This window comes from Epargyreus clarus, unplaced genomic scaffold (genome assembly GCF_041222505.1).
Source record: "Epargyreus clarus isolate Ecla_fem2 unplaced genomic scaffold, WU_Ecla_fem_2.2 ptg000027l, whole genome shotgun sequence".
NCBI classification, from domain to species: domain Eukaryota; kingdom Metazoa; phylum Arthropoda; class Insecta; order Lepidoptera; family Hesperiidae; genus Epargyreus; species Epargyreus clarus.
In genome coordinates, this window is record NW_027332234.1 from 6,319,048 (window position 1) to 6,344,587 (window position 25,540).

Here is a 25,540-nt window from a genome sequence, read left to right on the forward strand (position 1 = left end):
TGGTCTATTCTTGATGCAGAAGCAGCGAAACTCTTAATATGGAGATCTGAATTTACAATCGAATGGCAGATCCTACCTACAATAACACTTAAATAGATATCCAGACAGGCCCAAACCAAAATAAATAATTAAACAGAATAAATTAAAAGTGATATCATTAGCCAAAGGTGCCAATGAATAACCATAATTTGGCGTGTTGTTTCTAGAAAGTGTTCGCCCGGATTTTAATAACTATGGACAAATGTAGGTAGGTATTTACTCGATGCGCATTCATTCATATTCACGACGTAGCACGTTTTTATTTATACCATATACCGCTTATCGGCGCATCGTGGTGCGGCGTACAGTTCTGTTTAGTTGCTATACGGGCAGCGAGGTAGCTACTCGTATGCACCACGTGCTGCCCTCTGTCGGCGTCGCGGGCCACCGGTTCTGTCTCCAGTGACCTTGGCGCGCCGGCCCGCACCGTTCATTGGCCGCGCGAAGCCAAGACGAGTCGCGCTTCTCTTCGCTCCCTAAACTATGCCATTTCAAAACAAAATACACCTGAACGGGAATGTTCCCGCGAGCACCTAACCGCGCATGCAGGTGGCGGTAATATCGCACGTCACCTGTCAAAATGATGTGACCGTGTCTAACCTCACTGTGAATATACTTTTATAGTGCTAATACAGGCGGAAAAATGTGGAAGCATCGACCGAGACACGGTGAGTGTACAGTCATGGTGGGATTCATGCATATTTTAAGGTTATGTTTTCGACGCATTTGTTTAGCCGGTTGGTCGGTTAACCGGTGATATGGCCACTCACTTGTCATTTACATTAAACACGGCAGACAAAGCAGTGATCTCTGTACTGACGCTAAAAATAGCTCGCACTGTAATGGCGGTGGTTAATCAGCGGTTAACTCTTAGTTGAAGCCCCTATTGCCTCATGCGATCATGCCATGTCATGTTATCTTTGTAACGTCGTTTATACAAAACACAAATAAACACGCGTACACGCAGTGACTTAGATATAAGTTAAATACCTTTGAAATGTTGTTTAACTTATAAATAAATCAGGCATATGCAATGAGAAAATATCATTGCACGCAATGAGACAAACAAAAGTTTTATTAACATTATTAAAAGATAAAAAATGAGATATATCAAATTAATAACTGATACGTGATTCATAGCAGGTTGCTTAAAGAAACAACATTATTTTGGTATGAAAATGAATGGACTCGCCGACTCGACAAATTACCTACTATTAAGTAGCTAAATAGGAAAAGAACTCATAATTATGTATGCAAATATTGACCAAGAACAATGCGAAAATGCATAAGATAATACAGCTATTGTATTGAATGTATTTTGTTGGTATATTAATAATATGAATTGTAAGTATAAATGGCTATGACTTCTATGTAATAAAATATATAGGAAATGGAATACATAGGTATCTATCATAAGAACCTAGACATTGTTAGGGTAAAAATATTCAAAATTCCTACATTACTTGCTGCGAATTTCACCCTCGTGTAAAATATCGAAAAGCCACTTCCAAGATTAATCGTCAAGTTAGATGATAAAAAGACAAAAACACTTATAAATGTGTAGCGCGCTAATAACCAATAAACCCAACTATTAATTGATAATAGCTAAAAGAATACACTCCGATAGTAATAACACGAATAACTCCAACAAAAAAAATATTATGAATACTAGGCATAAATAGGCATATAACTAGACAAGAAAGTTGTAACGACTACGCATGGAAGGCAAAAATATAAAACAACAAAATATTATCAAAATAATCAATTTGATAATATACAAAATATTGTAAACATGTACCTACGCGGCTACGCATTGCTCGAAAATATATAACAGTCATAATCTTAAAAATCCCGCTTGTCATAGATAATACTAATATAAAAGTTACGTCGGTAGACGTAAGATAAACTTCGGTATAACTTATCGTGCTGTATTAATGATTGCAGATTTTTATTGCCACATAATATATCAGCTATCGAGTTACAGATCGATATTAATTTATCTTGACGTCATAGGAATATTTTTCGATGCTGCCAAAGTATGTTGAAGCTCTAACTGTGATAAAGCATACTATAGATAACTCAGAACGATTTTTTCAACAGATTTTTTGAACAGTTTGAATGATTTTTTGAACAGTATTGGCGACAACTACATTTAGTAGTTGTCGCCAATACTGTTCAATTCAAATCATTTCGCAGTCCTGTGACTTAATAATATTTTAATAATTTTCCTAGTAGAAATGAATGAGATGATGAAACCAAATTTATCCTTGTTAAAGTGATTTATTAAATGAATTTATTTATTTGAAGGTTTGTGATTCGACTCCGGCGGCACCACCGCCACACCTATTTCTGTCTAATAACAGCAGTGTTAAGCACTGCTTGCTGTGTTCTGGTTTGAAGGGAGTGGTAAGGGAGATGCGGCGCATCTGTGGCCGACCTCCGCTACGAATATATAATCCTATCTGGAGTCGATTACAGGTGGATACCTGTAATCGACTCGGTGGATACCGGCGACAGTAGCCACTTACCATCAGTTGGACTGCATGCTTGTCTGCTACTCCATGTTATAAAAAAAAAACTTACTTTAGAATTCCAGGAATTAAAAATCTAGACATATTCTGTTAGAAATTATTGGACATGAGAAAACATCATATAAATGTAATAGAGCCTTTAACGAATATCTAAAAAATAAATGTCAGAGACCTTTCGATTCTATTATTGATTTTTCAACATGTATTATAATTAATTTGGAGCGAGTGTCGGCGTTCATAGCAATCTATAAATCAATGACATTCACGAGTTTACTGACATATTAATTTGTTCGCCGTTCTAATAAGACTGATACAAGTTACACAAGCTCTTTCATTAGTAAGATGGAAGATATAATTAGTTTCTATTGAGAATTAGTCTCATTTTTATCACAAATTGTATAGAAGATAAACAAATGTAGAATCCACGATGTGTTAAAATCAACAAGTACAGGAGTACCTGGGTATTCTGCTTTCTATACTCTTGAGTCTTTTGAATAGTTGTGTTTAACGGCAATGATACCATAATTTTACTATACGTTATAAACTCTTGTAGAAGTACACTATGTTACTGAGCTTTCTCATTTTATAAACCTCTCCGATTCTTTGATTTATTATCATTATATATATTTTGTTATTTGTATTTCGATTAATACATCATTCTCTTCATGACAGAATGTTATTCAGGCTCCTTGATTGACACGATTAAATTACTATAACTAATTGACCGTTCTGAAGTTCTGTCAGCTAGAGGTCAACAATATCATTTCTCTATTGTTCTTTACTATATTATCATTAATGTATTATTGTCAAGGTAATTATTACAATACAGATTTAATGATTGACAAGATTAGGTGACTACGATAACATATTTTCAAACTTTGATTTGTCTCAAGCACCAGCTACCTATTCTTTATTAAAGTTATTTTTTTCTTATCGACAATAAATAATTCAACAGGCTGTGCAATATTATAACGACACAAGCCAGGTAAAAGACAAGATCAAATGACAGTGATCATGCTTACTTCAGTCAGTGAGATGTCTTCTATGACAGTAATCAGATTAACTATCGTTGATACTAGTAAATTACTACATTTGATTTTAGCATACCATTTCGAGAATACGTAATGGATTTGTAATCGTTGGATCAAATTAGAAATTCGCAACGGCAGTTATGTTTTTGGACCGAGGGTAACGGATATTTTATCACACATGACTGACATTCGTGTCAGCTAGATGCGAATTCGATCTAATCGCTCTCCGGAAGACGAGTAGATGAGTATTCGACGTGCATTCGTTTTTTGTTGAGTCGGCTTAGCTTTTCCATGTCAACTGGTTTGATTGGGTTAGCGAAGCGGCTAGTGGCCTCAACTACGTTATAAATGAAGATTTTGTACAGAGTTAATTGGTCAATCGCGTATTTCCTGCTCATAAAGCAGGAAATTCTTATTGAAATAGAAGTGTTTGTTTAATAACTATGGTTGAGTAAACGAAAATATTATTGCGAAATCGCAAGGCTAGCCCCATTTGCCTGTTTTGCAACTATAAATCTTCATTATGAGCTCGCGCATATCTTTTTGAATGATATTGGAGTAAATATGCACTTAAAAATAGACTTCCTTGAATATGTCGTTCAAGGATTTATTTTATCATCTAAGTTAATAATTTTTAATTTGGATTCACTGAACAAATGAACGTATTCATTGAAATAAAAGAAATTTACATTTTTAAAACTCAAGTCTATTATTTTAATCACAACTTTACATAAATAACTTTAGTTAACTTTTTTTAACTTTATATTAATAAGTGGTAATCTCTATACACCATCATTTGTTACAGTTACGAGGAATTGTTATATTGGTACTCTGATAATTTAATGAATAAACAAAATAATTCACAGAATTAAATTATTCACAAAATTCTGTAGATATGCAGTACTCAGTACGGATGCTCTATTTGCTGAAAGTTATTCATACCTAAACTCGTTAGGTTTACATCGTTATTTTGTGCTTGTAATTTTATTTCTATGTACATATAACGTCAAATACTTCTTACACAATAATGAATTGTTGATATTATTCATTTATTTTATTAGGTGCACCTAGGTTACTGTCAAAATTGCGTTATTTTAAAAATCACCTTTTGATACAATATCGTAGAAATGTATTACATACTTGAAGGTTTCTTTAACATTGATGTCAGATCCATTGGATTTTATTAAGTTTTATGGCGGCAATGGTTTTGGCTAAGAAAAAATATTCCAGCGTTTGGCCTTACGGTTTGGTTGGGTAGCAGTGCGTTAAAATAGATCACGTCTATCATTTAATGACCGCCTGCTAAGTGATTACTGTAACCATACTACCTAAAGTACACACAGTAATGAGCACGTGCAAAAATAGCTTCAACAAACAAACTGTCGGAATGATTAGAAGGATTTCGTTTGTCGTCGTTAAAAGAAATTTATTGCGTTCATGAGCGACAGGAGTATAGCAAAAGCTGTTTACAGTTGGACTTTTTGAAGTGTTCAAATTATCAGTGCTGATAACAATGTTTATGAAATTTAAGAAAAGAAAGTGATTAACCGTAGAGTCGTCAACCTTCAATGTCCATTGTATTGTTGTATCAAGATCGAAGGTCCGCTGCTTTTTGACTGAAATACTAAAACAATACTATTCAATACAAACTACGATTTTTTTATAAAAATATTTTTTTACGTTACTGTTAATGTTGATAATAATCGGCCTTATATGTACTCGTATTATGTATTGTATCTTTAATCAAATATGGAAATTTGCTAAGAATGCCACAGTCCAGATAAGTGCCATTAATCAAAGAAAATAATTTAAATTCGCGATAAAAATTAAAACCATACAGTCAATCCAATGTTAAAAAATTAATTGTCGCCATCTGCGAATAACTTTCAATGAAACATCAGTCCTACTTCAATATGATAAATTAATGCTACCCCCTGAATACAAAGTTAAAATCATTATTGGGAATGAGGCCATCGGGTTTAAGTACCAGAACTTCAAATCATAACGCAGTAGCGTCAAAACTACTGTAGCCCGTTAGAAATAGGCATAGTGCTGATTCAATCACAACTAGATCTAAAACCTTTAAAGTTTAACCAGCTTACGTACACCTACTTTTCTTCAATCGCCACCAATCACCCTGCCCTGATATGAATAATGTAGATATGCAAAAAAATAATGTAATTCTTTAGTCAGAACACGTGACTCGCGTAAATAGGCACCCGTTCGCGGTATCGCCGTGAATCGAATGGCAAACGACCTGTACTTACCTGCAATATATTCTTAAATGGTCGTACATTGGATTAGGAAACAGAACGTGAGGAAATAAATTAATTCAACACCGCATTTGTGTTCGTTACAAAATATATAACAGAACAAACACATAACGACTGCAAAATTGCAAATTGTAATTCTTACGTTGTAAATTATCGTAATGCCCACTCGTTGGTATCTTACCGAGCAAAGGGTTATGTAATGTAATACAAGTATGCCCAATATTTTAATATCAATAAAATATACTTGTCATATTGAATATTCATACTTCCCACGCAAGGGAATATAAAGTAGGTAAGTTACAACGAAATTAAATTTATTCCATAAGCTTTGTACACGATTATGAATTATTATAAACTTTTGGAGTGTGGTCATTCATACTTAAGACTAATGCTAGACAAATAACCTGTTTCCGAAGATCTGCCACCGGTATCACTTATAACTTATGTAAATTAATAGAATTACATATTTATCAAATCTAATAAATAGGTAAGTTATATGATGAAAACATTTATAAATTAGTATGGAGAAAAATATTTTAATATTTTTATTTCTATGAATAGGGTTTTCGTTTTCATGATAATATTATAAAAATAAAGATACATTGAAGTCATAACAATGAAACGTATAATAAAGTAACAGCCTGAAACAAACAATACAAAAGAAACGTAACTTAAAAGAGAATATGATAATTACACACTCAAGGATTTATTTAAATATGTAATAAGTACCGATAAAATTAAAGACATTATTTTAATCTGCGCGTGAATAAGGCGTTTTGGTGAAGAATGAGAAACAGGTTGAAACGATGTGAATGTTTCTTCGACGAAAAGTACCGGACAATTCTTACCTTTTGTTGTAATGACGGTGATTTCAAGAAACTACTTACCACCTATTTAAATAAATAACTCTATCAGGGAGTAAAGTTTCTCTTTCGCAATCATCACCTTAAGCCACTTGTGAGAATCTTGGTGTTATTCCGTAATCGTCGTGTTTTCTTTTAAAGATCCCAATTATGTGTGATTTTATTTGTTGAGTATCTGTAATTACGTTGTCTGAGTAATTTGACGAAAGAATTTATCATTTATATTTTATAATATATGGTAAATCGCATTTATTATTTATATTTATTCAGTTCAAATAAAAAAAAATCATATGTACATTAAAATAATTATAACTTATGTTCTTCATTATTATAATAATAATGTAATAAATACGTGTTTCATAAAAAAAAAACATTGTAAAGTTACTCGCATCTGTAATTTAATAGCAGTGTAACTTGATTTGATGAGGTAGTTTCCATTCTACAGAATGGTTTTGAAATTTTAATTCCTTGCCACAAAGTTGTGGATTCTAATATAATTTTGTTTCTTGTTATCTTTACATCATTTTATATCTGTATGCCATTTCAGAGGCCAAATTCCACCACTTGTCTCATTAGTTTCTAATAAGGCTTGTAAATTTCCAATTCCAAAACATGACAAAGACCAACAACGTGATCATTTTGGTCGTGTTCCGTGCTGTTGCCCAACGATCACATTTCAAACACGTCCTTTCAAACCACATAAATGCGAACCGAATGCGACCGCTTTGTTACGGAATGATAATTAACATTCAATAGACATGAACGCTGTTTAAACTGTGAACTAAATGTATCTGGAAAAACTTTTTTATGGTATGGAAGTAGTAAATTGGTTTGAGCTATCGTGTGAGGCAGGGATACTCACAATATTACAAATTCCAGAGCTACTGCTCTGGAAACCAAGTTAAAAACGTCATAGGTCGATCAGAGTTACTACTCTGGTCGAGCTCAGGTTGGAGTATTGTTGCATCAGAGGTCGATTAAAGATTTCTAGGGACTAAAGAGTAACTACTTAACAAGAAGTGGGTTGCAAGCTCCTTTGCTGTTCCATTGCATCAAAAACAAGCACTTAGCATGTAGCTTATTATTTCTATTTAAATAACTAATCCTATTAATTATTATCATCATTATTAACATTTCATTACTGCTAGTTCCCAATTTCTTATGATGACAATTGAGACATTTAAAATACGCCATCACGTTAGTCTAGTTCGGGTTAGTAAATTTTATATGCGACATCTTTGAAAATAATATAAAGAACCATATGGCTAAAATAGCTCACATATGTGTATAGATAAGGTCAATCAATATATAATCTTATAAATGTAATAAAAAGGTGTTGGAAAGAAAATAGCACGAAATGATATACGTAGAGCTGTCGCTAAGAGTTTATTCAGAAGTAAATTTGCGTATTAAATATATCATTAAATACCCACCCTAAAATTTATTGCTCCCATATATTTTTATATGAAAGATGTTTATGTTTATTACTCAATCGTTAGTGAACATCCTGTTCTTAAAAGCCTAATATAAAAAATTAACGTTATCCATTGCTATTTGGAAAGTTTTACGAGGTGACCATTTGACCATCTGTCAATACTGTTATAAAATACGTTAATCTGTTTGTATATAAGTAAGTGATATTAAGAATATACGAATACATTTGACCGCCATATAATCTAATATTGGAATTCCAACTTATAGCAGTAGTGTCATTGTCTTTTTTTCTGAACTGTGTGCTAAAAGTAAGAGCTAAATTCTGACGAGTTAACGCAATAATCGATCCATGTTCGTAACTTCACCCTTATCCAACAATATTTCTCCAAACCTATCTACCACTTTTAAATTCCTTTTCTGTCTTTTTTACGAAAATAATTTTCATCGGCCTTGGTCATTTTACCCCTTTGGAAAATTTTTGTATTTGAGTTAAAATTCTTCTAAAAATTGATTGCTGTCCCCTTCACTAAAAATTAAAAATTTCTAAAACTTAGTTTTAAAAATGTCCATGATGTAAATAGGAAACTGTATTGGACAGTTAGTTAGAGAGATTTATTTATTTATATATCTAAAATCGAGATATGTGTTGACAAATTCGCGGGCGATAACTAGTGATTTTATTTCAACACTGTATACTTGCAAATTGTGGCACGATGCCAATCAAGAAACGTTCATTTTATCTAGCTATTACTTTTGGCTTTGTGACAGCTTCGCTTCCGATTGGTATATAAATTATTTAGATTAACGCCAACTCTAGCCGTAAAATGTAAGCGTTGGCTTTTAGTTTCTACCATTATTTTGAATCAAAGCAGCTACAGTATATCGTACTAAATACAATTAAACTACTACCTACGAATACTACCGAATACTAACTTTTATCATCCGAAACCAAAAACCTCATGAATGTGTCATGTCCCAAAAGCAATTTAATTCAACAACATAAAATTTTTCTAGATTTCTAAAAGTGCTGCTCTAAATATGAATTGTACTTTGAGTTTATTACATAAATAAATCTCATCGTGAATACTGTAAGACCATCTCAGACGCAAGTACTTCCTTCTGATCTGAAATGAATGAATAATATTATAGCCACATGATTTATATCTTTGAATTGAACTCTGAACTTCGCTAAACTAGAAGCGGCAGCCAGAAATATCCAGTCAATGCCACTCAGTTATAAAGTCTATGGAATGTCGACAATAATTAGATTATATTAATATTTATAAGTGTATTCGGTACTGAAGTAAAAGTACCCAATAAACATGAAATAATTGGTGAAACTCATAAGGAAATTGATTCAGCGAGGAATATAGATTCAAGCGAGGCATCACGTGATAATAATATGGCTCTCATCAAGCGTAAACTGTATTTGCTTAAACTAACTGTCGTAAGTCAATATTTGCCGTATCTCTTACTCAACATACAGTTATGCTAATTATCAATAAAGCTTTTTCACATTCGTTTTCTTTGAGCACCTGGCCTTTTAAACTTTGTATATGGGATTTGATCAGCAATATCAGCATTATAATTTATATGCAATATGTATATGAAATAATAATCTGCTTCGTTACACAAAATATAATTCTTTGTATCTTTTTAAGACAGGTTATATAAGTGAAATTTTAAAGTTTCAAACGAAATACCCACGTTTTATTGCCATTGTGGCTGGACTTTGCCCTTATATTTCGTGTTTTTCTTGCATTAAAAGTGTAGGGCGCTGCTGGTCTTGCTTTGTAGCATGGACCTAGACAATTTCTTGGATGAGGCCATCTGAATATTTTTTTCGAGAATAGCAATATATCTTTGGCTTACATTACATGTAGTTGGTTGCAGATATCCAAGGGCGGCAATGATTACTTAACAACAGGTGGATTGCGTACTCGCTTTTTCACATAAAAAATACAATTCGTCAATTCTATGAATAGATAGATTTGTATGTCATGGATTTGACCCTTGGCATAGAAATCTATTAATAGAATCAAGGGAAGTACCAAATCGTAATATTTAATCGTTGTTTTAATCCATACAAAATGTCAATAGAGTACTTCATTAACACTTTGATTTATCAAATATTTATAAGATCTGTACGATCAGAATTGAGATCGTCTGGATTGATTTTATAAATATTAAAAGGTTTAAATCTTCGAAACAAACAAAATTCAACGTTTTTAATAGAACTATCAAAATAGATTTGTGTATCATCGTCGGTACTTCAAATGCGTATATTAACATAGATTGAACCATACCGAATACATATTGATTACTCACAATAAACATCTTTGCTACAAATTTGTTTGATCTCGGAATAGCTCTACTCCAGCCACGTTTATTTAGATGTAGGTGTTTGTTTATCTTAACTTGTTTCTGAAGTTGTAGATTTGCTTTTAAAGCGAATATCTAGAACCGATAAAATTGGTTTCTTTATGTTTATATCGCCGTTTTCAATTAAACTTACCAGCACTTAGTAATTAAGACCAACTTCAATTTAATTTGTAGTACATATCGTATTTGGTAAACGGTATTTAATATTATCAGCTTATATTGCTAATTGAAAAGTTTCTTCGTTACCGTTATAAGAGTAAACACTTATGTATTCAGATTTTTAATTTGTTTTGACTTAATTTTGGAATTTAACTCAATTTCAGATTATTAAGTATTCCGAATGTAAGTTTTTTCGTGTGTGTAATATCCATATTTTTATTATTTTATTTAAAATAAGGATACTTTTGGATGTTAAAAAATGGCTATTAAATACTGCAGAATTTGCTTCTGAATCTAAATTAGGTACTTGCCTTCAAAGTGCCTTGAATGGTACTCAGACGCACCTTTAACTCGACAACAGTAAATTTTGCATTTTCCACGCGTTCAAATAAACCTAATGCATTCATGACTTGTGAATGGAATGGCTTCTAGTTTAAGAGACTATAAAAGCTTATACTGACTTGACTAGATTACTGTGTGCTTTGACAAATGCATTCACAACCTTGATTCCGTCAATTTACATAGACAGCTCAATCGCAATCACACGTTGTAAAATTATAATATCTTTAGACCTTTTAACATGTTACTTACTAGTTATGAGCACTTTAAGTACGTACTGTGGCACAAGCCGCACAAGCATAATATACTACAACAGCATAGCGCTTCTTTGTTTTGATTTCAAGGATAGGGCAGATTCACTTTAGGAGTAGCAACGAATCTGTGGTAAATTTCGGGTACAAGGACCTTAATGTTTATGGAGATTGTAACATAATTTCTTTATGGATATCAGGTGAGGTGCATGATCATTTGCTACTCCAAGATAGCAAGATAGCATATTACCTCAGCAGTCTATAAAAATAATCTTTGTTTAATATATTAATTATATTATAAATATTGTTCGTTGCGAACACTTATGAGTTGATAATTAGGAATATGTTATCATAATCTTTACATTAGGCTCTATAACAAACACTATTACAATATTGTGAATATGTCCAGCAACTTTTAGGTAATATTTAAGTGTCGCCAATGAAACATGAATTAAATGTTATTTAATGAACCCATTCAGTTAAATCGCATTTGGGTAATATATCGCTGATATCAGACCTAAAATAAATGATGACGTCATAGAGTTATTTTTAGTTTTGATAGCGATTATATGTTTGAAGGTTAATTAAATATTCTTACCTTGACCTTTTCGAGTTCATGATTTAGAATTTTTAAAATATTTTTGAATTCTGAATATTTTTTGTAACTACCACAGGCAAAGGTCATCGTGGTAAATTTGAATTTGAATTTCAAAGTCGGAACGTAAGTCCGTTATAGATATGCAATGTGTTTAAAATTCAAATAGCTTTATCTGTGTGACCGCTAGTGTGTGCGTTGATAAGCAGTTTATAAATAGAACGTCTTATGGAGACCAGTTTCGATCGGCGTGCACGGATCATGTTTTATGCAGACCGTTTTATATAGAAACTTGAAACAATGAAACCTGACGATTCTTTAAATAGATTCCACGTAAACTAGAAGTGTGAAGCGGTTTGATGTGATTTAGTATGTCTATTATGTACCTACACATGAAATCTGCAATTTAGTCTAAAGTCTTGGATATTCTACACTAAATTTTCAGTGAAACTCTTTTTTCGTGTGGATTTAGGTCCGTGAGAACAATTAACAGCTATATTAAATAGGTTTTACGTTTCCAAAATGTTATTGATGGATGTTCAGAATTTTAGGATAGATTTTATATTAACGGAATGATTTCGTACACAGTTAGCCTAACGTATTTTTTTCTAAGTGAAAGTTTTTTACTTTTTCATACTCAGTTAATTAATATCTGAACATCCGTTAAAATAGATCCGTAAACCCAATGAAGTCATCGAGCTTAGAATAAAATTTAAGTTAGATATTTAAAATCTTTAAAATTTTCGAATGTGTGCTAATATTTTTGGCAGCTATCATAATTTTCCGCTCGGATACAATTTAGGACTTGTAATTTTTGATTTTAAATTTATTTGCTTTTATGTTGTAGACAACAGAGGCCACATAAAGTCATTCCTATGAAACCCATGAATAAAGTCACAATCAAGGCTTTCAATGGAATCATTGTGCCTCTATAGAGGACGATGGACGAATACTTAATGGAATATCATCCACTCTCTGGTTAGTTATAGATGCATTAGATGACTAATTTGAAACGTTCCATATTTATCTGGCCAAACTCCTTAGACTAAAACACAGATGCTTTTATATCTATTATCTATTGTGGGAGTAATTTGACTGCATCGTTTAATTTTATGAGTAGTTCGTATGTAACTATTTCGTCCTTATTTTTCATAATATAATAATAGTATTATTAAATCGGTACTTAACTCTAAAGTAACATATTTAAGTCCCATTAGTATATTAACCTTATTAGTGTCAATTAATTGCTAGCTTAAGCAATATATTGTTAACAAATATGTCATGTTCATGTTGTCCCATCCACGCAAACATGATACACATTGTTAGCCGGTTATAAATAGCGCTCATAATAAAACGTGTCGGTTTATAATATTTATAACTAGCGATAACGCAACGGACGTGTAAATAATAATTTGTGCTATTTTCAGATTCTATATTTGGAATGTGTGTGTGTATTCTATATTTGGAATCATGGTGGTAGATATGATTTAGGGCTGCTTTTGTTGTGGTATGCCCAATGTATGTATTGACGACTTGTGTGCAATGATTACCATATTTGTCTGATACACAAATGGATACGTCGCCAAGTATAAAAGTGATGAATTTAGACTTCTTATCTCAATCAGAGTATTTGTGTACTCGTCTTTGTGTGTCCATGGTAATTACGACACAGTTACTTGTTGTGGGGCTAGAAATACAAGAAGCGTTAGTTATGTGGAAATTACTAAATATTATTTAAAGAAATTATATCAATCTGTAGTACTACAGTATATTCTAAGCCTGCAAGTTATAGGCTTACTTCTATTTATTGTTATTCTTTTATCTACAATTTGTCATGAGCGGAATTACAGCCATCATAATCATAATCTACGTATCATTCTTCCTTATGTTCTTCACAGTTTACATACTCATATTTTTTATTATAAATATCCTTATTATAACAACCATTTTATGCCAAGAAGTGTAAATTCTCCATACAAAAAGTGGTGTTATCCGGTTCTACCTTATGGCGAAATAATACTGATAAAAAGGCAGATATATGTATATAGGTACAAATAAAATGAATAATCTAGCTTCAAACACCAACAACCGGCACCTGTTGCCTAAAATAACTTTGCGTGGGAATCTACCTATACTAAAAACTATTCACTCAGCATCTGATGTTGCACGGAATATTAAACGTAACATTGGATTTATAGACGCTGTATATACTACGAATATACAAAACTTATCTTTATTATTTGATAATAATAGATGATGATAGACAACCAGGAATTCAGACTCCTTGATTGCAAGTTGATCCACTCGAAGAGTGCTACTCTATTTCGTCCCATAAATGTAAGTTCGACTCAGGACATAGACAGCATCATCGTCCTGCGAAGTTATTCATCAGCTGTTCATGCCATAACTAAGGGTGGTGTAGGCAATTCTTCTTTTCTGTGGAGGAACTCATTGCCATCTGCGGGCTCTTAACTACTGACAAATGGTTGGACAGTAATTGAACGCAAGTCATGACTGGAATCAATTACACATGCATTAGTATCCTTGATGACTACTGGATTTTTTATTGTAAGTTTAACTAACTACATATTCACCAAGACAAAAAGCTACACACATATGTACTCACAACAGCAATAATTTGCAACATCTGTTGCCAAGTGTTCAATTTGTTAGTAAGGCCATTATACTTAACTGAACTGAATACTTCAGGACATGTGTTTAGTATGGGTACAAATTTGGATTCTTGTAAATACCGTGGTATGGTAGTAAAAATAAATTATGGATTGTGATGAAAACAAATTCTTAAGTCGACAGATATAATATGATTTACCTATATATAAGTATATTTTTATTTGGATACATTAACCGTAGGCGCATTGAAGTTATGAATTTAGTTCTCCTAGTCTAGATGATTATTTGACTCGTTTAAAATATGGATTTTAAGATGGTGTTTTATAAACTGTTCTCCACTAGCTGTAGTGGTGAAGAGTGGTATGAATAAGTTAAATCAAAAGTTAAATCCACTACGCCATTTAGGATTTATCATTAGTTAGTTCTACGTAATGTTCTGAGAGGCATGGAAAGTAATGAACTCGCACTTAGCAAGTAATGACCTATAATATAAGGCTCTACGAAAATCTTACAAAAATCAAATTCATGTGAGGCTAACGAATTCTCTAATGTTGCAAATGACAGTAACTTCATTAGGAATAGTGCTATTCCGTCGGATAGCCTATTTGGTTTATCTCTAGGTAAAATAATAAAAAATAAATTGAATATGTCAACCCTACACGGAGTTTATCCAGCTATCGTCGTGTCTGTCCCTGTGTGGTTATTTTTAGCCGCTCTTAGTCATTATGTGGTCGTTACAAAGATGTCACGTGGGCCGTTTGTGGTTTTCGTATAACAGGTGGTTACCGACTGTCTTATTGTACAAATGAACATTGATACTATGTTAACTTTAACTATAACGTAGGTATTTATTAATAAGCTTTTTATTTCTGATTAAGAGTTTTATAAATTTGTTAAGGCGTCTTAAATGTTTTCTAAAAATAGGTATCTCATTTCGGAAATTTGGGTAAACAAGAATTAACTAGGAATAAATAGGCGTCCTTAAATAATAAAGTAATTAGGAAAGACTCAGGCAAAAGTCATCAAATCTAAGCAGTCATTTCATTCCATTATATATCCTAAATCTCTTACATTCAAGTGAATGCTTATTTACTTGCCATTTATTCACTCGTTAAATGCCACATTAATAATAATATAATTAGTCAGATCCTAATTTTCAAGGTTGCTTAATTGTGTGATTTTATTAGATTCATATTTTAAGTTTAGATTCGTTTATATAAATTCAATTGAAATCACTAAACTTATATTATCTTTATTACGATGATGTTTTATAATTTTGACGGTCTCTACGAGCTAATTTGAAAGGTCTAAAGTGATCTTAAAGGCACTGATTTTTTATAAGATTGTATTAGCAAACAAGTATACAATCTACCAGATGATTAAGATGTATGGTCATTTTTGCCCCGCTGAACAGCTGTAAATAACTTCATATTGAAGCCAATCACAGATAGGTTGCAATTCCTTGCATTAGAGCAATATAAGCTGCTGAACACAGCAGCTTACATTGTATTCTAAGAGAGTAGAGTGAGTAGAGAGAGAGTGGGAGTAGAGAGTAGAGGGAGTGAGAGAAGCTTCTGTTAACTATTCTAACTTGGTCTCAAGAACAAACAACACAATATCTATGATCGACCGCATATCTGAAATGGGTTAGGTTCCCACTTAAATGATTACTACTTGGGAGCGAAACATGTATAAGGATAGACAAAAAAAAACAATACTTTAACACAGCAAAAATACAGAAGTAAATCATCAAACAAACCGATCTATGAACATAAATATGTATGATCTTGAGTATTCGACACGCAATAATGAGATGCACCTTCATCTTGTTATGAAATTTGTTAAAGTGAATGATTTATCGCAAAATAAGCCATTTTTAATGAATGATAAATGGCAGTATAAGCCAATTTGTCAAAACAGGAGTGAATCGCATATTTTATAATGAGTTGAACTTGAAGACTGTTTACTTTTCGGTCATTAATATAAATCCATGAATAAATTCCGTTAACGAATAGGTTAGACTTGACTTAAAGTTTAACTTTTGATATTTTAAAGCAGGTTAATCGATTGTTCTGACATCTTAATTTATGGAAAGACTAAAGACTTTTTATATTCGATAAGGAAGATCTCTTCAGATGTCCCCTACATTTTTCAACAGCAATTGTTTCGAGGAATTATTTGAACTGGTTTTACCTATACATTTCTTCTTTCAAGCCTTCGATATTCTATTTTCCACATTATTCTAACTTATATACTCTATTGGCAATGCTGTGTTTTCCGATTTTTTAATTCCTTGTTCCGGAAAAAAATGCCATTAAATTTTTTGTACATTGCTATGCCTAGAAAATACACCTTGTTCTCTTTAAGGCTGAGTAGACTATTTCTAACGCATTAACGTTTTCCATCAGCTAGTATGGAATGTCCGAAGATAATTATTTAATATGCCTTTTGATGTTTTTAATTTATTACGATCACTAAGTTACGCAAAGCGCAAAGATTAAGCTCGCTATTTTTAGGAAATATTTGTTTTTAAAGGGTGATTTTTGTTAACATATATATGACACATAATATGTAATAAACTTTTGCAACATCAAACAAAAAAGGTATCATTACGTAAAAAAATGTGAATGTTCCTGCTCCTAAAATCTCGTTTATATGACGTTTCACTGACAAAGAAACGCACGTTACCAGTGTTTAAGATACATTGACGTCATGTTTTGAAATGTTAACGTTTCCTGCTCAAGATATGTATTCTCTTTTATTTTTGTCCGCGGTTATAACAACAGTGGAAAGATAGTAGATGGTATTATGTAACGTGTGATTTAGTTTTTTTCTTAATTCTTGTTATTTCACTTTTTCTTATAAACTAAGACTGCTATCCTAGAATCCTATGAATGAAGAGTACGTACCTATTACAATAATTTGAGTACATAATGGTGTAGCAACGGTTACTAGAAAATATTATTTTTTAAATCAAGGTCCATAAATCGAAAGAGACTTATTATTATAAGATTTAAATGATTGTTTTATGTTAGCTGATGTTCAAGTGAAATCATGTTACAAATTGCAATAGCAATCAGTTACTAATTAAATGAAGGTCATTCAAATGTCAGGAGTTCTTCTGGTATATCAATGTTTTATGTGGTCTGACAGTTTTCATTTTCTTAGATGAATTTATAGATTTAAATAGTGTCAATACTTTTGGCCTTTGTTAAATAAAAATAGGTGATTTCCAAATGCCATTCTAATTTAGTCCTGAGGACATCATGTTCTTGTTTGTTACTTCTATAATAAGATGTTTTCAAAACTTTGACTTAACTTGCTCCTTTCATTTTGCAGTCTTCAAAACGAACCTAGGAAAAATGTCACTGTCATGTGATGTAACTTTAGAGGAAAATAATCAAAATTCGCAAAAAAATATACTAAAAAAATTTCGAAAAAAAGTGAAAAAAGATCGAAAAATTTGAGACTGAATCGTTTTTACGATCTAAACGTTCATAAATTATATCCAGAATACGATAAAACATTTCAGTTTTATAGATTTTTTTACAGCTTCATTATTTTGTGTCGGTTTACGTCCAAACTTTATATTCATTGAAATATAAATTTAAATTTCAACATAATTGAGAGAGTAGACACTTACTTGTAAATGGTAAACTTTAATTACCAAAATGTCTGCTTTTGGCCCACTGCTTTTGTCAAGGATTCCCAATTTCCTTCCCTCTTTTTAAATGAAGTCATGCCTAAACCATTATCACTTTATTTCTTTGGTGTTGCTTTATTTCTCCATACTGCTTCATGACGTATTGGTAATATTTGAATGTCGCTATTGTTTACTTTTAATTTTAATTCTTCATGTTTGCCATGTTTCGGTTTAAACAGAAATAGCAGATTCTAAGTCTTAGTATTCCAACCTTTATTTCACACATAGAAACACATCTGTTAGCATACTAATAAATTATAATAATCCATGTTGTTCTTAAATTATATCCATACGGGACGCAATCATATTATGACTAAAATAAGAGTATTATATGTACCTATAATTCTGTTGTCTTTTTGTACATAAAATAGTTTTATCGTATGCTTATAAATTTGCTTAAAATATTATGATCATTATTTTTAGTCGTGCCTGTAATATACCGTTAGATTGTTTAATTAATTAATTCGCTGTATCCATTACATAGTTACACACTATTAATTACGATTTAGAACATCACTTGTCGGCATTTGTTTATAGTATTTTTTACGACCTCTATATAATATAGCCGCAATGGTGTTTATTACAGTTTATGTTTTGGCTGAGCGCAGTTAAAATTTTATTGATCTTTAACCAAAATGAGAGCTAAGTGTTCAAGAGAACTATAAAAAATCAAGTCGTTTCTCATTGCAAATTACTTCATATTTTTGAAAAGCGGAGAGACTGAATAATATTATGACTTTATCTGCTAATCATATAATGCGTCAAAGCTTTGCTTATTCTGAAGATTTTGACTTTCTAAGATAAATTTTAAATATACTCTTGCTATAATAGCTAAGTGGTCTTCTATCAAGGCTAACACTCATGATCTGTTACTTATTATTATTTAATAAATTTCTTTTTATTCAAAATAGGTTCTTTACAGAGCACTTTTTGAATGTCATTAAGTCTGAGTATTTCATATAATTATCTACTCTTTATGCCTGCTTTACCTCAAACATTAAACAGAATACAGATGAAATAAGAAATTGTCATGGTACCGTTATCGAGTAACAAAGAATTTTAATTTTAAATCTTGTCTTATTTGTAGGCAGATCTACTTATGTATTTGAAATTAATATTTATGAGTTTATTTATTTGGGATTATCTTAGATTAATTACAGTAATCGTTACAGAAAATCTTGATTAGACAACACGCCAATTGTTTTTGAAGATAAAACCGCACGAATTTCGCACATACAAGAAAAAAGAAAACCCATATTTCTTATTCTGTTTAACGTAAAAATTTAACAGCTTCATATACATATATCTTTAAGTGACGTGTTTATCATATCACATATAAAATATGTGTTTAATCTCCTGCTTGTGCTAAAGTTGCCAGTTAACGTATGTATACAAGCGAAATCCGGTTTCAGATCATAATCTCGTTAATTTATGCCTTTTAACTTGTTACCAGTGATAAGGTTGTTTAATTGAACTATGTAAGAATTTAATGTAACTTATATCGATTTAACAGTAATTGGTCAGTTTTGAAGAAGTTAAATGTATCGCTTAGCTCTTAAAATTATATGAGAGCTATTCGTTAGTGCTTAGTATAAGTGTACCATAAATATGCAATCGTTTTAAGATGGTGTGTGTATATTTTAAAGATTCTTCTTTTAAGTGTAGTGTGAAAGCTTAATCCGTTATAGATGATATCTCTTTAATTTTTTTGTAGGTACTTAATTTTACTGAGATTAAGGCGCTTTTACACAAGCGCATACGGTAAGAAGAAAACAAAGAACATGTTCTTATTCTGTTACTATTAATTAAATAAAAAATAATATTAAATACTTATAAATATTTACAATCCGAATATTATTGTATAATTATCTTTTCCTACTAATATTTTAGTTTCGTTCCGCTTACAAACACTGTAATGCGGGTTGCAGACCAAGAGCTAAGCTAAGTTAGTTTAGCTTAGCTCGCATAGCTGACGCAGTTTTCCATACTTGTGTGCAGACCGCAAACTATGCGAACTAAGCTATGTGAGCTAACTAAAATATGCGAAGCTAAGTTAGTTGTGTATGCCGATGCGCAGCTACACGAGCTAAGCTAAGCCCCTCCCGCTACCCCGCACACCCTTTGCACATCCTTGATATCTTTGCACGCAACACTGACTGAGCTTTGGCTTAGCTGTTGGTGTGCACGCTATTTATTTCTAGCTTAGCTTAGCCTAGCTTGCTTGGCATAGCTTAGTTTAGCCTTGGCATAGCTTAGTTTTCGGTCTGCAACCGGCTTAAGAACTTCCGCCCCTTAATTGATGTTAAGTGGGAACTGCCGCCCTCTTATTACCAAACCCTATCTATGGTCAACTTTAAGAAGACTTACCCATACCTATTCGTGTTTTAATTCTGTCGTTGATACGTTATTATCCTAAATGAATTGTTAACCGGTTCTTGTAAGCCTCTGTATTCTACTCTTATACTATGGCTTTCGAAGAGGCTCAAATACTAACTTCCTACGCTAAGACAAAAGGTTTGATAGACAATCTACGATGATATCTATCTTTTAACACGCATTCTTAAAATTGTAGATAGGCAATTCGTAGATCGTAATTACAATACGTGAGTTGCAGCTATTTGTTAAAATAATTTCTTTGGTAATATGCAAGCTTCTTTATGAGCTGGGGAATGTACGGACTTTGTAACCGGTTCGGTCGAAATCTCGTCCGACGCGGCCGGACACGCCCTCCGGCGAGTGTGTTCACCGCTTTACCTGCCTTCTACGTATTAGTGATTACGTAATGCGTAAAGAGGAACATTCCTCTTATTTTAGATGATTTTGTTGCGTTCATACGCGCTATGTATATTTCTTAAAAAACAGTTTTGAATAAATTTATAGAAACTTTTTTAATAGCTCATATACACGTTATACTTACAACTTACGTATATGGAAAATAAAAAAGTCAGTAATTATCTAGTAGTCGGGTTTTCGGTACTGAGAGTTTTATTATAAGAACCATGTAAGCGGTATTATAAAATTATCAACTATGTTTCGTCTAATCGTTATGAATAAGTAAGTTCTAAAGCTTAAGTAACAAAGTTCTTATTTGTGGAAAAACTAAGTTCTTAAGTATGTAATTACAAATAGGTACTTACTATTTTTTTTATAATATAGGAGTAGCAGACGAGCATGAAGTCCACCTGATGGTAAGTGGCTACTGCCACCTATGGACATCTATAATCAACCCCAGATAGGATTAGATATCTTACCTGAGGTCGGCCACAGATGCGCCGCTACCCCTGAGGACTAAGCCGGAACGCCTCGGAAAAGTCTGTCTCCCTTACCCCTTCAAAACGGAACCCAGCAGCGCCTAACACTGCTGTTATTAGGTAGAAATAGGTGTGGCGGTGGTGCCGCCGGAGTCGAACCACAAAGAGTTCTACCACCTTCAAACTATACTTATACTATACTTACTATTGTTGTAAAATTGTTTGCTTTGTAGTTAAAAAAGAACCAACCGAAAATCTCACACGGGGATATACCTATGTGATGTATTATATAAGTAGCATAATAGAAATGGGAGCTCATTTACCATTTCATACGTAATTCGGACATGCAGATATAGACGGTGACTAACCAATAATATTGACAATTCATAAAGCATGATAGGGATCAGTCGATACCGTCGGTGCCGACTTGCTATCGACTTGATTAAATGATATGTGTAGAAGGGGAAAAGACCTCGCGAAACCGAACGAGCTCGGAATAGATTACTAATTTAAATATCAGTGTATCTCAGAATAGATACTGGTATTTAATTAAGTTTTTTAATTGCGACGATAGGTATAAATTCGGTTCCTTATAAGCACGGAATAATATGCCTATATGTAAAAAGGAATCGTAAACATTGTAAACTTAATAGAAATTTAGAATATTTATTGTTTTTAACCAATTTACTGGTTATTTTTAAGTTTAGTTATCATTAAATTAGTTATTTGTGTAAATTTGGCTAGATGTTAGTTGTTTATTGGTTCATCGGTAGGTCAAACTTAAGAAAAAATATGACATTTTCAGATAGTGTATTCGAAATTATCATCACTTACACAACATACTAAGTGAGGAACTTAATTACTCCAAGCTACACCTGTCTGGCGTGGTATGACCTGAACACATTGGGGATACAGAGATCGCCATTCGAGTTTAACATGAAGAGCCCCAGGTTCGATCCTCGTCGACGCACGCTATATTGATTTGAATTTTGCTTCAGGATATTTGTGCACTCATCCTTGTGTAAGTCTTAATATCGGACTTTGAGTGTAAAACGCATTATTTGTTTAAAACTTATTTGGATGTAATACCCTTAAAAGTTTAAAGTTTAAATGAGAAAGGTTTAAACTTTAAACCTTTCTCATAAGACCCATGTCCAGTAGGATAGCTCATTGCTAGAAAAATTAATTTATTGTCTGGTGCTTTTATAACTATTATTTCATTTATTTTCTGGTGTAATGTCATCTTAAAACTGCGTAGGCTTTCACAATCTTGTAGAATGATTCATGTCCAAGCCTATCTCCGGAAACCGTTTGCATTTTTACCCTCTTTCTGCAAGATGAGTAAGCTACGTGCATTATGTTATTAACCGCAATTCTGTAATTTATATACAATTTTGGTTTCAAAGGTGTGGTAAGGCCTTACATACATGAGGTTTTTCAACTTAATTCTCACTAAACCGAATTTAGGCCAACTTATGCTTTTGAAATTTTAAAAAGATGTAAATGTAATACGGATAGCTATTTTAATTACAGGGTGGTAATCAACCATTAGGTAATTTGGAGCATGCAAACTTAGTTTTTAATTGGTTCATATTTTTATCTGATCAACAGTTGAAGTGTCAATTAAATAGGTATTAATATAAGACACTCAGTAAGATTACGTTATATTGAAATCTGTCTGTCTACTCGTATGTTGGAAAGTCTGACTGTCATAATAACAACAATAAATGTCATAATAAAACTGGATTATGGTCGCTTAATGTTATTATTTTATTTAATAACTATAATGTTAACTAAGTAATAAATAGATATCCGAAATAATTAGACATCAAGCTCACTCTTTCAATTAAGTATATATTTGGATGATACAGGTACACAGGCTTACAAAAGCCTACACTTATACTTATTCTTAGATAGATAAAATTGGTTTGTTTTCTCCTATTTGCTAGCGTCACAAAATTATAAGCCAAAAAATGTTTTTTCTTGTAACTACGACTCTCAGCACGAATGTCAAGATTTCAATTTAATTATTGTCTGCCAACAACAAGACAATTCTGTTATGTTATGTGTGGACTCGCAATCGTAACTTCATCGCAAGATAAATTAAGGTTATACTAACTTTAATTAAGTAATTAAGCGATTTAAGTTATGGCTTGGATTCAAAAAGTTAAGAATTCAACGTTAAAGAAAGATAACTTATTTGACTTTCAAAGTACAAATGACGCAAAATAGTCGGCATTCAATGTAGCATAAATCACCTCAAAACACCTATTTTTAGAATGTTCTAAATTGTTATCGTAATAGAGAATTATTACAAAAACAAAAACCAGACTGCTTAAAATTAATAAAATGCTAAGGTAAGTAATGTAGCCTATATCATTACCATAATGAACCTTTAAGTATCGACGTGCATTTTTTGTAACGTTAGTACCGATATGAGGCCTGAGGCCTCTCAGGCCTCATATATATATAAACTCGTTTTTTTTTAAGAATATTATGAGTTTATTTTATTATTTTTCTTTGCATTATGATGAAAAATAAAAGGATTAAAGTAAAAATAAATGTAGTAGGTATCAACTTTATTAAATATTAGAAAATAAATCTATAAGAACATTTGGCTTTAATTTTGGCAAATAATCAGACTTCGATTCAAAAACATAAAACACAAAAAAATATTCCTCTCAGAATAACAAAAAATAGTATTTCTTACTTATAACTAATGTAACTATTATAAAAAGAGAAACTAGGATCATAAACCTTACGGGAAAAAAAATCCATAGTCTAACTACACCTTAAATTTTAAATCCTTAAATTCTAAATAAATAAATAAATAAATAAGTGCAGTCCGGGCATACTTGTTTAGCGCACTGCAAGCAAATGTGTTTTTGATCTGTTTGGAGGTAATTTAGACCACTTAAATTTATTCTTCCCTCTAAAATACCCATACCTTGAGAGGGGAACATCTTCATCTGATGACAACGACGGCGCTTCCACGTGTTCGGGTTGAGTTTCCTCATTATCAGAAATATCCGTGTTTGTATCCGTATTATGCTCACTGTGCTCCGAATAAAAATCTTCGCCATCGATGATGTCACCGAACTCGGTTCCAGTAGAATCTTTATATGCAAACCAACTCTCAATCACTCGTTCACTATTTGGATTCAATGTACTTAAACACATACGAGACCTTTTTGTATGCTGTAAATCTGTCGCACAACTATTTCTTTTACTACCGGAGTTCCTGGTGTATCCATTGTTCATAAAATCTATCCGCAACGGAATTTAAAAGCTTAATTACTCACCAAATATGGGCGCGACGAAAATACTTCCTATTCCAATGTCACCGTTGCACTGACTATGCAGCTACTCAAACGCAAGGATCGGTATTGTGCGGAGAAAGGGGTAAACTAACAACTGAAGTACCTGTCGAGGCCTCTCAGACCGCACGTCGGTACTTAAAGGTTAACACGAGTCCAATGACATCTCACATGTTAAAATCCGTCAAGTCGTTTGGGCTGCAGGGCGCGCCAAAGAATGAGAGATACATACATACTAGCAGACCCGGCAAACGTTGTGCTGCCACATAAATAAAAAAATGTTAAGGGTGAACAACCCTTATAACTTAGAGGAATGAAAAATAGATAGTACCCGATTCTCAGACCTACTGAATATGCATATAAAATTTGGCGAAAATCGGTAAAGCCGTTTCGGAGGAGTACGGTAACTAACATTGTGACACGATTTTATATATAAGATACATGCATATGCTCGTAAAACGTTAGTCTCCGCAGACGGTTAAAATATCAGGAGCTTTTTATAAGACTTATATTAAATAATCCTTAGAGTAAAAATAATATAAATATAATGATAATATACGTATACTCAGTCGTAGTTAAAACTATTATTAGAAAAGATTAAATATTAATAAGTGAGCTCAATGAGTAAACAACACTAACCATATTAAAATCTATTTACGTACTACTTACCTACTAATTAACTTCACAATTGCCTCATAAACTAAGCAACTAGATAAGTAAACACATTAATATATAATAGGG

General features: G+C 32.4%; 1 protein-coding gene across 1 annotated transcript in view; it reads left to right on the top strand.

Moving 5' to 3' along the window:
- Positions 1-368: 368 nt before the first annotated feature.
- Positions 369-25,540, top strand: part of for (cGMP-dependent protein kinase for) — a 170,288-nt gene continuing 145,116 nt past the window's right edge. The window contains exon 1 of the mRNA XM_073088853.1: positions 369-707. The gene's annotated coding sequence lies outside the window, so the exon portion shown is untranslated. The remainder of the gene's footprint in view (positions 708-25,540) is intronic.